Consider the following 17,601-nt stretch of genomic DNA (forward strand, 5'->3'; position numbering starts at 1 on the left):
CAAATTAAAATTCAATACAAGGGATAATTTTAGGAAAGGAATATTTGAAGAGGTAACAGCTGAATATTTTCCAGAAGTTATAAAAAAAGACAGGATCTTAGCACTTTGAGCATGAAGCAGGACAAAAGACAAATGATAATAAAACTGCACAATGTCATGGGGGGAATAAAAGATCTTAAAATATAGCATGGAGAGAAAAAATTGTCTAAAAGGAATGGCAGGCTAATAGCAAAAGCAATAACAGAGGGCTAAAAAAATGAACTATCATCAAAATGCTGAGAGAAAATAACTATAAAATTCTCCAACCAAAAATTTCATATCCAACTAAAACAGCATTTAAAGGTCCAAGTAAATGGGCATTTTCAGACATCCCACCAGTATGAGAATTTATCTACGGCAGCCTCTAAAAGAATTACAAAGAAAAACTTCAGCAAATCAAAAAATTCACAGAAAGACAAAAGAAAAAAATAATTTTTACAAATTTAGTAAATATAATTACTGGCTGCAAAAAATAATAAAAATAATGTTTGGTGTTTAACAACACTGGGAAGACAAAACAAAATGAATATGTATAGAGAGAAGTTAAAGTGAAAAAGAGTCCTCTTTGCTATACCATATAACAGTGATGGCGAACCTTTTGAGCTCGGCATGTCAGCATTTTGAAAAACCCTAACTTAACTTGGTGCCATGTCACATATAGAAATGTTTTGATATTTGCAACCATAGTGAAACAAAGATTTATATTTTTGATATTTGTTTTATATATTTAAGTGCCATTTAACAAAGAAAAATCAACCAAAAAAATGAGTTCGCATGTCACCTCTGACACAAGTGTCATAGGTTCGCCATCACTGCTATATAATAAAAGCCTAATATGCTAAGTGTCCAGTCGTCCCGTCGGCCATTCAATCAATCAAAGCATAATATGCTAATGATATGCTAAGGCCGCTTAACTGCTTGCTATGACCTGCTTTGACTACCAGGGGGCAGACAGTTGACCAGTTGCTATGACATGCATACACTCACCACCAGGGGGCAGACGCTTCGCCCAGTAGGTTAGCTTTCTGGTGGGTCCAGCCAATCAGCACTGAGCGAGATGGGCTGGACATGCCCTAGAGCCCTCCTGCAGTCCCTCTCCGGCTGGCCAACCTCCTGTGCCCCTCCCTGGCCCTGATCGTGTACTGGTGGGGTCCCTCAGCCTGGCCTGAGCCCTCTCGCAATCTGGGACCCCTCGGGGGATGTCGGAGAGCTGGTTTCGGCCCAATCCCGCAAGCCAGGCCGAGGGACCCCACTGGTGCACGAATTCGTGCACTGGGCCTCTAGTACTCAATAGGAGGACATCATATTTATTAGAAAAAAATTACAGTTAAGTATGTATGCTGAAAGTTAAGAATAAAAATACAATCTATACCCAGCTTTTAAAATAGCCCAGGGAGAGAGAATAAATAAAACATATCAACTCAATAAAAAAGCATAAAAAGTCAGGGGATAGGGACAGGAGAGGGAGCAGGGAAACAGAATGATAAAAATAAAATGCAAAATAGGAGAGAAAAATCAAAATAGTATATTAATAAATCATTCATCTGAATAGATTAAACTCATTTATTAAAAGATAGAGATGATAAGATTAGACAATAATAAAGGATCCAGGTGTGTTGAAGATTCCCTAAGGAGAGACTCTTAAAGACAGAAAAGGGCATCGTAACTCAGGCAGTGGGGGAAAGAAACCTGCCCAATGCACCAAGAAATGACAGAATGACTCCAAAATTGTTAAGAAATGGAATATGGCTGTCAATGTGCAGCAAGAAAAGCTGTGTCAGGAAATACACTGCACTTGGTAGGATACATAAGCACAAAAGCAAACCTGTAATCTAAGAGTCAAGAGGAAGCTGCCCTGGGACTAGGAGGGCAGGAGGTAAAGGGCTGAAGGAGGCCACAGAGGACAGAACAGACAAGGGACAGGTCACAGGACACTTCTGCCACGTAACAGCAGTTTCAGGAGACAGGCCACTCTACACAGGGCTCAGAGTCCGTGCTCATGTACCACCAAGAACATGTCACACCCCCAGGCACAGAAGAGCATCAAGCTTCCTCAGAACAAGGAAGAGAGGAGAAAAAGCTTAGACAGAGGATGCTATCCTCAGTTGAGGGATGTGTTATCCTGCTGGTTCCACATGTACAAATTATTTATTTTATTATCATGGGCAACTGGGCTAGGAGCCATCCGCACATGCCCAGAATAATCCGAAATGGTGACTTGCCGGGCCGGTACAGCATCAACCTCAAAGTCCTTTCTCTCAATTGCTCGCCATAATGCAACAATTCTATTTTGTTGGGTGCTTACTGTGTGATTCACATTGCTTACCTCATTCAACCCTAATAAAAACCCTGTAGGGCACTATTTTATCGCTATTTTACAAAAGAGAAAAGCAAAACTCAAAGTCATGCCACGAGAAAGTGCCAGGGAAGGCTCCACACCAGCATCTCTAAACTTGATGTTAACTTGACTCAAGCATCAAGACTCTGAAACCTAACCTGGTCTCAGGCCATCCCCCTGGTGTTGGCTCTGAGGGATCTTTTGCTTTTCTCCCTAAGATCCCAATCTTTGCTGAAAAAGAATGAAAGAAAATTTAAGTCATTATACCTGGCTCTGGTGTCACGTGATACTGTTACCAAGCCACGCTCATTTCCCGGCATTAGCATCATCTATACACCTGCATGACGCCCCCCACTAGATGGTGGGCTCTTTGGGGACAAGACTGAGAGTTGTTCACTTTTGTATCTGAAGCACTGAGCCCAGTGCCCAGAAGATAGAAACTACTCAACATACTGTTCATCAAGTGAATGAATAGGCGAATAACGAATGGAGGAAACTGCCATGACTGGTGTGACTCAGTTGGCTGAGCATCATCCTGTGCACCAAAAGGTCACCAGTTCAATTCCCAGTCAGAGCACATGCCCAGATTTCGGGTTCTGTCCCTGGTCAGGGTGTATGTGGAAGGCAACTGATCAATGTTTCTCTCTCACATCAATGTTTCTCCCCCTTTCCCTTCCTTTCTCTCTCAAATCAATAAAAATATTTTTTAAATGGAGAAACTGACTCATACTGTGTGCAACCTCATTGTACCATGTACCAACCTCGTAACTAACTCTCCTGAGGTTGGCCATTTTGTATTCATTTCTCAATGTGTTGATGACACTGCCAAACCTTTGTATTGGTTACATGTATGAAAACACTGGTTTCCTAAATCAGGTTGATCTCACACCGAGATGACGCTGTGCTCATATCGCACCTGGCCTTCCTGCCTCACAACAGCTGAGTGAGATCTCACCTCTCAAAGATGCCCCGGGAGCGAACACAGTGTGAGTGCTATGAAGTTTCCTTCCCTTGAGAAGAAAATAGTAACACCTTCGGTGGTTTCAGCTATTAGAACACAAAAGGGAGAAGTCCAGATCCCAGAGACATTCTCTCTCCTAGAACGCTCTTCCTCTCTTGCCCTCATCCTCCTCACTGCAGCTCCGCTGTTGCCTGCTTAGGAATTCTTCCAGAACAGCTCACCCCTCTTCTGGTGGCTGTTTTTAACAGCCTTTACATTACAGGTAATCATTCTGCAGGATAATTATCTTGCAAATCCTGACATACCTTTTCTCACCTGTCTGACTCCCTCCTCAACTTCAGACATTTTCTTAAAAGCAGGGGCTATGTTAGTCATTCCTCTATCTCCATTAACAGTGCAGCCCAGCACACAGAAGGGGCCCCATCGCTGCTGAATAAATAAGTGAGCAGATAAACAAGTAAGTGCTACATGTACAATGGAGGGCCTACAGAGGTTCCTACCTCAGAACCAAAAAAGGCCACGTGAGAGTGAGAAGCTGGAAAGCAGGATAAGGAAAGTGCAGTGAATCAGCTCCTAGTCCCATAAAAAGACCAAGAGCCAGGCGTTTTCCTTCCTGTCCATTCTTCTCAGCCTCCCAGTTCTGGTCACTGTCTTAGGAAGAAGATACAATTCGCAGACAGAAGTGGGGACTGGGACCACCCTGAGGGTTGGGTGAAGACGAGCTTAAAAAAGCAAGACAAGACCCATTGGGTTTAGGGTTTTCCAGCTGCAGTTCTTAGAAGAGAGATAGCTCTTATGCCTGAGAACCGTTCCCTAGTCTGTGGTTGACTCACCAAAGATCCCTAAAGCATGACCAACCGTTCTGGGTGTGTAACAAGAGGGGAAGTGCGAGGGTGCAAAGTTTACATGTCAAGACCATTTTTTCTGGCCTGGCCAGTATGGCTCAGTGATTGAGTGATGACTCATGAACCAGGAGGTTAAGGTTCAATTCCCAGTCAGGGCACATGCCCAGGTTGCGGGCTCAATTCCCAGTGGGGGGCGTGAAGGAGGCAGCTGATCAATGATTCTCTCACACCTTTGATGTTTCTTTCTAGCTCTCTCTCCCTCTCCCTTCCTCTCTCTGAAATCAATTTGAAAAAAAACATATTTTAAAAACAAGGCCCTTTTTCTGTCTCAGCATATCAGATTCAGCAGCTGGGACAGCAGCTTCTTTCAACAGGAGCCAGCTGGGTGGTCAGGATCTTTAGAGGTGGGAGAAGGGAATAGAAGTTGGGGGAAAAAACAAGTCACTCCACCTACTTATGTCATGAGAGTTCATAGTGCCTAACCTGCACCTGAACTCTGTTTCATGGCTGCTCATTGTCCCAGACCTTAACTGTCACCTTATGCAGAATCCCTGATCTCAGGGCTGAATTCAACAGCAAAGCTCAAATTTGCAGGTAGATTTTTAAAATCTTACTTAGCCATGTTAGCCATCATTGAGCATGTTATCATTATGCCGCCTAAGATAATTCACACACTACAAATTTCAAGAAAGTTTAGGTTCGAGGATTATTTAGAATTGCTGAGAGTGACGACCATACATCTTATGATGTTTATTGTCAGGCATCTAAACAGCAGAGCAAAGCATGAATTTAAAATGCAAAAGAGACTGATTAAAAGGACCGTTTTCCACGGGTTAGATGTCTCTTGTGTTATAACCCTCCAAGGCCATGGCAACCCTCAAAACACTCCTAGGCCAGAATCCTTGGCTCAGAGAGAAAGATCCCCTAGGGCAGCAGTTCTCAACCTGTGGGTCGCGACCCCTTTGGCAGTCGAACGACCCTTTCACAGGGGTCGCCTAAGACCATCCTGCATATCAGATATTTATATTACGATTCATAACAGTAGCAACATTACAGTTATGAAGTAGCAACGAAAATGCTTTTATGGTTGGGTCACAACATGAGGAACTGTATTTAAAGAGCCAGAAGATTGAGAACCACTGCCCTAGGGTCTTCAAAGTATAAAGCGACCCCATTGAAAATTCCTTTTCTCATCTCTTCTTGCCTCTTCTCTACTCACAAACTCTACCTTCTGACCTTGTCCTGCTCTCCAAACTGAACTCCCTCTCCTGCCCCTGAAATACCCTAATTTCCAGGGCTGTCCCAGGTTCTCTAAAACACTCTGCACTTTCCTGCTTCTGGACCTTTTGCTTCAGCTGACCCCCGGACCCAGAATGCTATTGCCATCTACCTTCACATAGCAAGTCCTCGGGGCCACCTGCACGGCTTCTCCTCCAGACAGCTGTCTCTTTCTCCCCAAGTGCCCAGGAACGGGGCACCCCTGGGCCCCTGAGGCAGTCTGTCCGGGCCCTTCCCGAGTTCCCAGCACACTCAGCTCTGCAGCTGGTCATTTGGGACCAGCTGATCCCTTAATTAGCTTAATGAGCTACAAGTTCTTTGGAAGCGAGGCTAGTCCTCTCTCTGTCCCCAGTTGCCAGCACACAGTGGGAGCAAAGTAAACGCCTCTTGGACTGTATTGTAAGGGGAGGGAAGGGGGAATGGCAGAAATGATCTCAAAAGGCTAAGGGAAGGGAAGGGGTTCCAACCACGCGGCGGCTCTCCTGGCGCGTCCAGGTAACAGCAGCAGGTAAGAGTATGGGCCTGGAGCTAGACCACTAGATGTGAATCCTGGAATAGTCACCTGCCAACTGACAGACCACAGCACAGGCGGGTTACTTGCCTCCATGTGCCTCAGTTTCCTTATCTGTAAAATAAAGAGAGAAAGAGACCCTACCTCCTAGGACAAGCTGAGTTACTATGCTCAGAACAGGGCATGGCTCATGGCACAGGCTCAATAAATAAATGCTGGCTTTTTTTGACATGGGTATGGAAATTCTTTATTTATTTGTCTTTTCCTTATTTATCTGCTTTCTTCCCTAAATTGTGAGCATCTTGCCTCATTCATGGTTCTATTCCCAGGGCAAGGCACACAGTGGCTCACTTCTAGATGCACAGTGCTGGCTTCTAGCAGTCACTAAATGTTTGATGAAGAAAGCATAAATGGAGCTTATTGGCGATGCCACATATTTTACACAAATATTCTTAATAAAATACACTTCTTACCATCCAGAACATTTCCCCTTCTCTTTGCCTGACCAAACTCTTCTCATCTTTCAGGCCTCGGGTTAGATGTGGGCCTCTACCACCTGGAAGTCCTTACTCTAACCTCCTAATTCTAGTGGGTTCTGCACTCATGCAGGGCACTCGCACGCACATCACAGTGTGCAGTAAAGTTCAGCCATTTTCTCAGGTTTTCCCTATAGAGTGTGAGCTGGGCAAGGACAGCAACCATCTCTTACACACGTCCATGGCCTCAGCACCCAACACCATGCCTGGCACACACGGGTGCTCAGTAAACCTGTGGCCAATTGTTTCTCTTTCACCACCAAGTGCCAGGAGGAGTAACTGGTGGGAAGGCAGACCAGCAATGGGACACTGCGTTTAAACTCCAGGAGATGAGCACAGATCCACTCCTCACCAGCGTGAATAAGTGCAAGAGAATCGAGAAAGAGACCAAAGGTGGGAAAAACCACCTGACTTCTTTTTTACAGAAGAATTAAGAATTATCTTGGAGACGGGAACCTCCAACCCAGTATCACTGTCGCCAAGATGGCAGGTGGGAGACTCAAGACTGACTTCCTTCGAGGATAGAAGTGACAGGGTCAGTCGTCTCGCTGCCCAGACGTGGGGCCTCTTGAATTCACTTTGCTGGTTTACTTAAGCCAGTGGTTCTCAACCTTGGCTGCACATTAGAATCACCTGGGAATCTTTTTTTAAAAAAAATATATTTTATTGATTTTTCACAGAAATGAAGGGAGAGGGACAGAGAGCCAGAAACATCGATGAGAGAGAAGCATCAACCAACTGCCTCCTGCACACCCCCCACTGGGGTTGTGCCCGCAACCAAGGTACATGCCCTTGACCGGAATCGAACCCGGGACCCTCCAGTCCACAGGCCGATGCTCTATCCGCTGAGCCCAACTGGTCAGGGCTGGAAATCTTTTTAAAACCCTGATTTCTGGGCCTCATCCTCCAAAAATTCTGTTTCTTTGTTATGGGGTGGGGCCACAACATTAGTAACAAAGAAACAGAATTTCCGGAGGATGAGGCCCAGAAATCAGGATTTTAAAAAGATTCCCAAGTGATTCTCATGTGCAGCCAAGGTTGAGAACCACTGACTTAAGCAGAATAAGAATTAATATCCTAGTATTGATGACAAAGCAACAGGGCACAGGGTGGTAGGGTAAGAAAGCATGTCTCTGAGGAAAGCAAGGGCCTCCATAAGCAGCACGGTCTAAGAAAGCAGGGGGCGGGGGGGGGGGGTGCAGGGGTGTAGAAATTAACATTCTCTCAGCACTGACATGAGCCGGGACCCATCATTTAACCCCTTGTGGTAAGTACTGTTATTCCCATAGTACGGAGGGGAAGGCTGAGGCTCCAGAGCTGGTGAGACCTGCCCAGTCAGGACTCAGCCAGAGGCAGTTTGCACTTGAATTCAAAGCCCACACTCGCGCCTTCCAGTTTCTTCCTCACCATGCTGCCTCCAAAGTTCATGGAAAGTTTTTGTTTGTTTTTGTTTTCCCAGCAAATTTTAAAGAGAAAATCTCAAAATCCTTTCTGTAGCTGGGACTTCTACTAAGAAATCCATTGCATTTCCTCTTCGTCACGAGGGACTACACTAAGTCCAGAAAATGCCACCCGAATGAATGCACTCTGCTGCACATGATCCTGCACAGCCCTTGATGGAGCGCAGCGTGTGTGCCGGGGCGGGGCTGGGGGTGGTGGCGGAATGAACCCAGGAGCTTAATTAAGAGCTGGCGAGACTGTGTGAATATTAAGGGTGGAGAAGCGTAGCAAGTCGGGGCCTTCGTGGCAGATGGTGAAAACAACTCTCAGATGAGACAAGGGAAAGGGAATCCTTCAGCTGCTGCAAAGAGCGCTGACAAAACACTAGCTCTCCATGACACGCTACAGGAGCAGGGAGCGCAACGTGAGCTGGCAAGACAAGCCCGGGGGGGGGGGGGGGGGGGCGGACACCGAGACAGTGAGGGGAGCATTCAGCAGGTATGAGGAGAATTCACGGGGGGGCCTCAGGACCCACATCTGAAGCAGGGAAGGCTTCTGGATTCCTCTTCTGTCCATTCATTCATTCACTCCTTCATGTGGCGGGTATTTCTTAAGCACCTACTCTGTGCCTGGCACTGTTAGCTGCAGGAGATACAACTGTGATGGAAAACAGAGACCATGCCTGCCCCAGGGGAGCTCATGGCCTAGTGAGGGAGGCAGAGACTATGCAGGTAACCAGGTTGTGACCATTTCAAACGGGGGGTGAGTGCTGTCAGTGAAGTAACACGGTTCTACGTGTGCAAACGAAACTGGAGGCTGACCAAAAGGGGGTCAGGGAAGGTTTCCGCGGGGGAATCACTGCTTGAGGGAGCCATGAAGGATGAGGAGGTGAAGTACTCACAGGTGGGCTGGAGGGGAGGGGGACACAGGGAAACGGTGTGGGGAAGGGTGGGAGGCAGACCTGGAGAGTGCAGGCTGCATGAGGGCTTCCTTACCCCTTTCAGAGAGAATCTAAAACACTGTCCTGGCTCCATCTGTCTGGTTCCTCAGCCATGAGAACCCTGACAGCACAGGGAATTCCCCGCAGCTTCAGCCTCCCCTGGGTGGGTGGTCGGGAACTGGCTGGGCTCCCATAGTATTTGTGACCTGGTGTCACACACCCACATGCTGACCTAGGCGAGTGGCCCTGTGCATGCTGTCATCTGTCATCCCACCGCCCCTGCCTCTTTCCTCATTTATTCTGGCTCATTCTATCAGACTCAGCTTGCATATTACCTCCTCCAAGGAGCCCATTCCTAACTCCCTCCCAAGGTGGCTTAGGACTCTGCCTGCAGCTCCCTCCGTGTCTTCTGCATATCTCCATGATGGCATAAGACATTCCCATGATTTGTCTGAACAGTTTCTGTCCAGCTGCCCGGTGAGTACTGGTTGAGTTAACATATATAACAAGGGATAATATGCACAATATGTAAAGTGCTCTAAAAATCAAATAGGAAACTACAAAGACCCAGGTAGAAAAGTGGGCAAGGGACTGAAATAACAATAACTAATATTTATCCAATGTCTACCATATGCCAAGTAATATGCTAAGGGCTTTTTATGAATGAAACCACTTATACTTTACCCCACCCCCATAAGGTATAAATATATCTGCATCTTATGAATGAACAACTTAGCCCAGAGAAGCTAAGCAATTTGCCTGAAGCAACATGGCCAAATGCCCTTGTCCACCCATCATACTGAATGACACCTTCTCTACACTTGGCCTGACTATGCTTGGGCCACTCCCAGGGAAAGAAACACAGCGGCAGGAACATGAGAAGATGCTCACCCTCGTCTGCAAACTAAAATCAAAACAGCAGAGGCTGGGAGAGCATGACGATGACTGGCAATGCCAGGGCTGGCAAGAGTGTGCGTCCTGGGAGGCAGCCTAAATGCCCATCAGAGGGAGGACCCGTTACCTGCACACTACAAAACCCTGGCCGCTAAAAGGGGGAAGCAGATCCACACGCCTGACACAGACAGGTTTCTGAGTTTAAAGCGAGATGTTCTCACCACCTCCGACCTTTACTCAGATGTCACCTTCTCAGTGGAGGCCTTGGTTTCCTACCTGTGCGCGTGTGTGTGTATGTCTTTTCATCTAAGGCCCAGAGAAAAATCACTCAGGACCGGAGGGTCCACCTCCCTGGAACGCCAAGTCAGCATCTTTGGAACCACGGAAGGTGTTTCAGAGGAAGGCTGCCAGGGCTTCCTCAGGACCCAGGGGAAGGGTGCCGATTTGCACCTACACCCTGGAAGTGCCTTTTTTCCTGTATAACATGGTTCACAGACCCGACGGCGTCAGCATCGCCAGACCTGACACCACATCACAACTCCTCCCTTCGGTGTTCTGTGTCCACTCGGAGCCTCAGTTTCCCCACCTAGAGGCAAGACCATTCGCAGCTAACCCCGTGAGGATGCTACGTAGTTAAGGTGCTAAATCCGAAAACCACTGAGGAGATGACGTAGTATCCGGTCAGCAGACACAAAGAACGAGGCTTCGACTTTGGAAGGAGTTCAGCATCACCATAATCACCGGGGTGGGGGTGGGGGACAAGCTGTGAGTCTGGGGGTTCACCCCAATGGAAAGGAGAAGCTTTTCACTAATGGTGGCAAACTGATTTTCAGCATTGTTTGGCAACCCTCTGCAGACCCTTACTGCTTGCACCTGGGGGTGGACTTCTCCACACCCCACTTGCTTTGGTTTACCACTGATGATGAATGGCAACTTGGAAACAGTTCCTAAGGTGTCTTGTTTTCTTTTCTTTTTGGATGTGTGTGTGTGTGTGTTGTTTGTTTGTTTGTGTTTTACGTACTTGAGAGAACAGTATCTGAGCTGGCAGGGAAAGTAATTAGTCCATTTCCGAATCTTGACAGTGGTTAAGATTCCATCTGCCTCTTCTGGATGCCAAAATCAAACCCCGGATCAGGGAACCAATCGGGAGCATGGATTTTCCCCTTGGACCTGCCATGGGTCAAGTTCGCAGTCAGATTTTCCATCACAGCCTGGCACTTTCCACTCAGAGGTGGTGGCCAAGTTGGACTGGTCTTCACGTTCCCACATAAAAGGGTTTCATTAGCACCAGTCATTTACTTGCCACACATTGAAAGACAAAACATAACAACCCCTTAGGTTTTTGTTGTTATTGGTTTGGAAAATGACCCACTTTTGAAAAAGAAAAAGGTTGGTCAAAATCTGTTGGCTTGGGAGTGGGTGTTTGAACTGTGTTAAAAGAACAGCTGTGCCCAGGGAAACAAATACCTGTGTTAACAAGAGGCCGCAGCGTGGACACCCTCTGTGGACTTCCTGTGATTTATTAGATGTCTTGGGGCCACTGCCCATGACACATGGGCTGCCCTGAGCCAGCTCCCCGAGGCCTCGTCCAGGGACAAGCTGGGCACCTTCAGAAGCCATGGTGATTCTAAAGGTCATGAGCTGGGGTCAAGTTCAGGGCACAGAGTGAGAAGTTTCTGGCACAGTCATGATTTTGAGGAAGTACCAAGGAGATGGTAGTAAGCCCAGGAGGGTTATTCAGGACTTTGACAACTGTATCTTCAAGTGAAACTGACCTATAATTTTCCTTGCTCCTCCTCCCGTCTTGCCGGGAGCCGATCCATGCTTGCTGTTTCAAGAGACCTGGCATATATGGCATACTGTTCTTAATATGTTTGCTCACCTTCTTGGCACTATGTGTTTTAACCAAGGTCTCTGAGAAAGGTTGTTTCCCCAGGTAGGAATTTTCCCCTGAAGTTAGGGAGGGACTAAAACCTCTTAACTAAGTGCCAGGCGGGTAATTAATCACTTTAACTATGAACAATCATGCTTAAGCTACATAATCTTTACTCCCTGGAATGGAGATAAGAAACGCCCTAACCTTTGGAATAGAGATTGATAGGATTGGAATCAACTGGTATAGATACAGATGTAACAACACAGAACTTAGAAGACAGAACCTACACAGAACCTAGAGACAGAAGAACTTCGCTGGAGAGAACATGGCAAAAGACCCTGGACAGAAACTGGCCACAGAACCTAGAGACAGAACCTAGCGAGAGAACCTGGCTGAAGAACCTAGAGACAGAACCTGGCTACAGAACCTGGATAGAACATGGCAAGAGAACCTGACTAGAACCTGGTGACTGAACCTGGCTGGAGAACCTGGACAGAACCTGGCTGGAGAACCTAGTGAGGGAACATGGCTATAGAACCTGGCTGGAGAACCTAACAAGAGAACATGGACACAGAACCTGGCTGGAGATCCTAACCAGAACTTCGCTGGAGATCCAGACCAGAACTTGGCTGGAGATCCTGGCTAGAGATCCTGGCTAGGCTGCTGATCAACTGAACGCTGTCTCCGTGTCATTCCTTCTTCGCTGACTCCATCCACACCTTTGGGGACCCCTGGACCTGCTGGGGTTGGACCCCAGCACCGTCTGGTCGGAAATCCAGGTGATACTGGCCTCATCAAAGGAGTTGTAGTGCTTTCTCTTTCTCTGTTCTCTGCAACCATTTGGATAAGAGAGGGATTATCTGTTCTAGAATATTTGGTAGACTTGCCTGTAAAACCTTTGAGCCTTCTGTGACTTCTCCCCTGCTTTTTATGAGAGCTCTGTAGTGGCTGAGTTAATAACTTCTTCAATAGTTACTGCTCTATTCAGGTTTTCCAGTCCTCCTTGAGTCTGTTTTGTTAGTTGCATTTTTCTAGAATACTGACCATTTTATCCAGGTTTTCAAATTGAATGGCATAGAGTTAGTCATAGTATCTCAGGCTTGGAAGGATTATATGCATCCAGGGAAAAGCAAAAGGGCAAGCCCAAGAAGTGGCTCCTGCCCCACCAGCCCTCCCGGCCCTGTTCAAGGCTCGTGTGCAGAACCGGCTGGGCAGTGATCTGGGGGCCAACTCTGTCTGGGTTTCTCTTCTAATCCCAACCTGAACATTTGTAACCTCAGTCTCCTCGATGGAGCAGGCACATCAACAGCTACCACTTAGGACTGCTCTAAGGATCATGAAAAGTACTTTGTAAACTCCAAGTCCTCATCATTCTCATACTCTCAAACTTTCAATTTAGAATGCAAATTCAAGGTCCAGGCCAAAGGTGCTTCAACTCTCCCCAATGTCACCAACTGGTATTCTCCTTGTTTTTCTTTTTATTGAATTCATTGGGGTGACCTTGGTTAATAAAATTACAGAGGTTTCAGGCGTACAATTCTGTAACACATCATCTGTGTATTGTATTGTGTGTTCACCACCCCAAGTCAAGTCTCCTTCCATCACCATTTATCCCCCGCTTTACCCTTTTCTACCTCCCCTCTCCACCTTCTCCCTCTGATAATCACCATACTGTTGTCTGTTTCTATGAGGTTGTTTGTTTGCTTTTTCTTAATCCCTTTACCTTTCTCACCCAGCTCCCGAAGCCCCGCCCCTCTGACAGCTGTCAGTCTGTTCTCTGTACCTCTGAGTCTGTTACCACCCACTGGTATTCTCAGTCACTGTCTGTCATTTTCGTCTCAACCATCCTGGTGCTTATTTGCCTGGAGCAGTGGTTCTGCAACTGGGTCCCTGGCCCTGCAGCAGCATCTGGGAACTTGCTAGAAATGCAGATCCTCAGCCCCCCTCCATACCTACTAAATCAGAAACTCTGAGGTTGGCACAGCCGTCTGAGTGGGGGTTTTGTTTGTTTTCTCATTTGTTTTTTCAATTGTAGTAATCTGTGCTTTAACACCCTCCTCCCCCAGGATCTGATACTGGTTTGATGTTCCAGAGCCCTAGATTCTTGAAAACCCCAGGGCATGGCCCATGCTCATGCTCAGTTCTGAAGTGCTGTTAAAACATGGGAACTCCTTTATGTTCAACAAAGGAAAAAACCATAATCACATTGAAAGAGTGAGTAGGAAGAGATAAATAAACACTATACAAGTGAAAGCTGAGATAATTTTAAAGATCAATGGAGAAAACATGGCAAATGCTGCACGCTGGTGTGGGATGACTCACTCGATGAGAGGAACAATTCTGAAAACACGAATCAAGCAGTGTCTGGGATGCAGTGCCTGGGCGACAGACAATAGTCTCAGGACACAAGGAACATGATCTCAAATTCGTTGAAATGTTAACACAGGGCCACAGGCTCAGCATCAGGAGTGGAAACTCACTGGCTTCATGGGAGTTCGGAGAATGCTGGGCATCTGTGTGTTGTGCTGGGGTTTAGACTGACAGGTTGGTTCCTAGTTAGGGATGTTTCCACAGGTGAAAGGCTCACCTGAGTCCGTTAAGTATCAATGCTCTAGCGCAGTGATGGCGAACCTATGACACCTCTGACACGCGAACTCATTTTTTTGGTTGATTTTTCTTTGTTAAATGGCATTTAAATATATAAATAAATATCAAAAATATAAGTCTTTGTTTTACTATGGTTGCAAATATCAAAAAATTTCTATATGTGACACGGCACCAGAGTTAAGTCAGGGTTTTCAAAATGCTGACACGCCGAGCTCAAAAGGTTCGCCATCACTGCTCTAGCGCCTATTTAGGCCAGACAGCACAAACTAGTCTTCCTGGACCAGACCACGGGAGTTAGCTAACTGAAAGTTTTTCCATACAGATGAAACTGCTGTTTCAGAATAAAAAGAGATGCCTAGTAGGTAGTGCATCAGCAAGAAGGAATTATGTCAGGTTTTAAACTTTGAAAGACCAAATCACATTCCCATTTACAAAGTGAAAATCCAAGCATTATCTTTGGATCTACCCCAGTGGATCTATAAGCCATTACTTACAACCAAACGCATCCACAGGAACTACATACATACATACATACCCAGGGCCATTAAAATTCAGCGTTTACAATACAGAACCCCCACCCTATCTCCTGAGATCCCGATTCATTCAATTGGGGTGGAGCCCATTTTTAACAAGCTCCCTAAGGGATACTGAGGCAGATGGTCCCTGGACCACAGGGCCGATTGCCATTATGGAAGAAAAATTGGAATCAAGAGCCGTACTGAGTCGCTTCACCAACACTGCTGGGGAGAATGCAGCCTGAAACCAAAACACCACCCTCCGGAGCCCCGATTTAGCACTTGTTCCCACAGCACAGATCAGGGAAGTCAGCAGCAAATGAGTAACGTGTTACATAATTTGCTTTTCTGTATGCAGAACCTTAATCCACCAAAGAGAAGTTAAAATCATATAAAAAGCAACAGCCCACCCCCAAAACAAATGCTGGGGAAGTGTAGCCAGGATCTCCCCAGCCACCTTCCTCCTCATCTGGTAGACAAAGAGGAGCCCTCCTCGGTGCTGAAAACCCCATCAGCTCGCCCCTGTGCCACTGGGAACTGGACCCTTTGGTAAAAGTGGTCAGGAAAGGGGGGGAGGGTAAAAGAGGAGGAGGAAGAGGACATTTGTCCCACATGAGCACTGACTTGCTTCATCAAGGCTTCCCTCTCGTTGAAAACATAAGTGGAAACATGTACTTGACTATACCTCTGACCCGTTGCTGGAAAGTTCTGGAACCACAACACACCTTCTGCCTTGGGTCTTATCCAAGAACCCCAAACCACCCTCTCTCTCTAGAAAGGATTCCCAGTCTTTTCCTCTTCCCAGTTACCTCAAGACCTGAACAATAAGCTAGTTCTCACCGGAGTGTTAAAGGCTGACAGTGGTTGGGGCATTTATCACCCCAGTGACCACAGAAGAGGTCAAGGTGGGAATGGCAAAGGCATACCATGTATATAGCATATGTATTACTCCTAATGAGCCAACCTCAGGAGTTCTCAACACTGAGCTAGAGACATCCACTTTGAACTCACTGGAGCATATATTGTAAGTTTCAGAGGAATTAGTCCTTATCTATCTTTTTATTATGCTACTCCAAGCAGCTAACATAGTGACTAACCCTTAGGAAGTTTTCAAAAAAATAAGTATGGAATTGACTTACATTGACATCTGATGTAAAACTTAATTGCCACCCACATATTGCCACAATGCATTAGAGTCACCCAGGGTACTTGTGAAAAAAAAAAACCCATCTTCTCCCTGGCCACTGTGGATCCGTTGGTTGGGTGTCATCCTGTGCACCACGAGGTTTCCAGTTCGATTCCCAGTCTGGGCACATGCTTGGGATGTGGACTCGACCACCAGTGGGGAGCATGCAGGAGGCAGCTGATCTATGTTTCTCTCCCCCCCCCCCTATCTCTCTAAAAAAAAAAACAATAAAAATATATTTAAATAAACAAATACAAAAAAAAGCCCATCTTCTGGGCTCCACCCCAGACATAGTAAATCAGACTCTCCGGGACCTGCATTCTTATCAAGGTGCGAGACAATCTTACACATGTGCAACCTGAGAACCACTGCCTTCACCTTCTGGGGAATCTCCAGGACACCAATGCTATGGGATGTGATTAAACAACAGGGCCCTTTGGGAGCCCCCAAAGCAGAACACAATAGAGGCAGGCAGCTTCCTCCTCTCTACCCAGGACGGGCCCCAGTGGAGTAAAGAACACAGGAAAAATGGGGCCAACAAGACCCGAGGTGAGAAGGTCTGGAGAAGCATTCTGGAGCTCAGGTTGGACATGAATGAGGCCACCTCTGATCCCAGCAGGCTTGTCCTTGCCTATTTCCCCCAATGTGGGTAGCATACCCACCATCAGGTCATGAACCAGGGGGCACTGTTGAGGTCAAAGGATGGAGAGCAAATGGCTAGCACTCTGCTCAACTTGGGAAAGTTGCAGGGAACAAGAGGTACACCTTTATCTAGACTTCTCCACTGCCTTCTCTCCTTCATGCTGCAGTTTGGCAGCATATGTGAGCAAACCATCCTCCATCATGCTTCTCCCATCTCTCTGCAGCCACATTTTGAGCAGGACAGGGCATTTCTACCAGCCGGGATATGAGGAATCATGCCCAGGTTTCTACTGTCTGCATCCCAGGAGCTTCAGAAGCTCCCCTCGCCAGCCACCCTCCCCAAAACAGGGAATTCCTCTACTGCCAGCAGTTGTCACAGGAGCATCAACACGGATGTTTGTGCCAGGCATCATTTGCAGGAGCCCACTCCTCCTGGAAAGATGAATTTTTTAAGCAAACAGCGTTTACATATGGTAGCAGACAGAGTCATCTCAGCATCAGGAATCCCCAGGCGGAAACGGAAATCAATCTGGGGCAGAGACTGCTAAATAAATGCTGACTGGGTGAGACTCCTCTCTGGAGAAAGAGGAACCTTCAAGTGATTGCTCAGATTCCCCGGCAAGAGTCCCTAAGGACATCACACTCTCCCCAGTGGGGCACGCTTAGCACTCGGAACTCTGGAAGCACCATCACCCATCCCTCCGGGAGCTCTTCCAGCCCATGCCACTGGCGTCCACGCACCCGTTCCCACCCACACCCTGTTCCACCCAGGCCACTGATGGCCCTACTCTGTTGGGCACAGGCACTCCACACTCGTGCAGGCTTTCCTGACATCCCAAGGCTCAGGATTCGGGCAGCTAAGGGAAAAAATGCCACCACACAGACACACAGGTATCCAAGAACTGGGGGAGTGCACGCAGGAGGTACACACAGCTAACCTCAGCCACAAGGACTCAGTCTGGGAGCAATGTGACTATTGGAGAAATGTCAGGC

At 47.0% G+C, this 17,601-nt stretch overlaps 1 protein-coding gene across 1 annotated transcript in view; it reads right to left on the reverse strand.

The window, feature by feature from the left end:
• Positions 1 to 17,601, reverse strand: part of CDYL2 (chromodomain Y like 2) — a gene marked incomplete at its 5' end in the record, with an annotated part of 63,939 nt that overhangs the window by 32,017 nt on the left and 14,321 nt on the right. The window lies entirely within an intron of this gene.

Source organism: Myotis nattereri (genome assembly GCF_964212035.1).
Source record: "Myotis nattereri genome assembly, chromosome: 15".
NCBI classification, from domain to species: domain Eukaryota; kingdom Metazoa; phylum Chordata; class Mammalia; order Chiroptera; family Vespertilionidae; genus Myotis; species Myotis nattereri.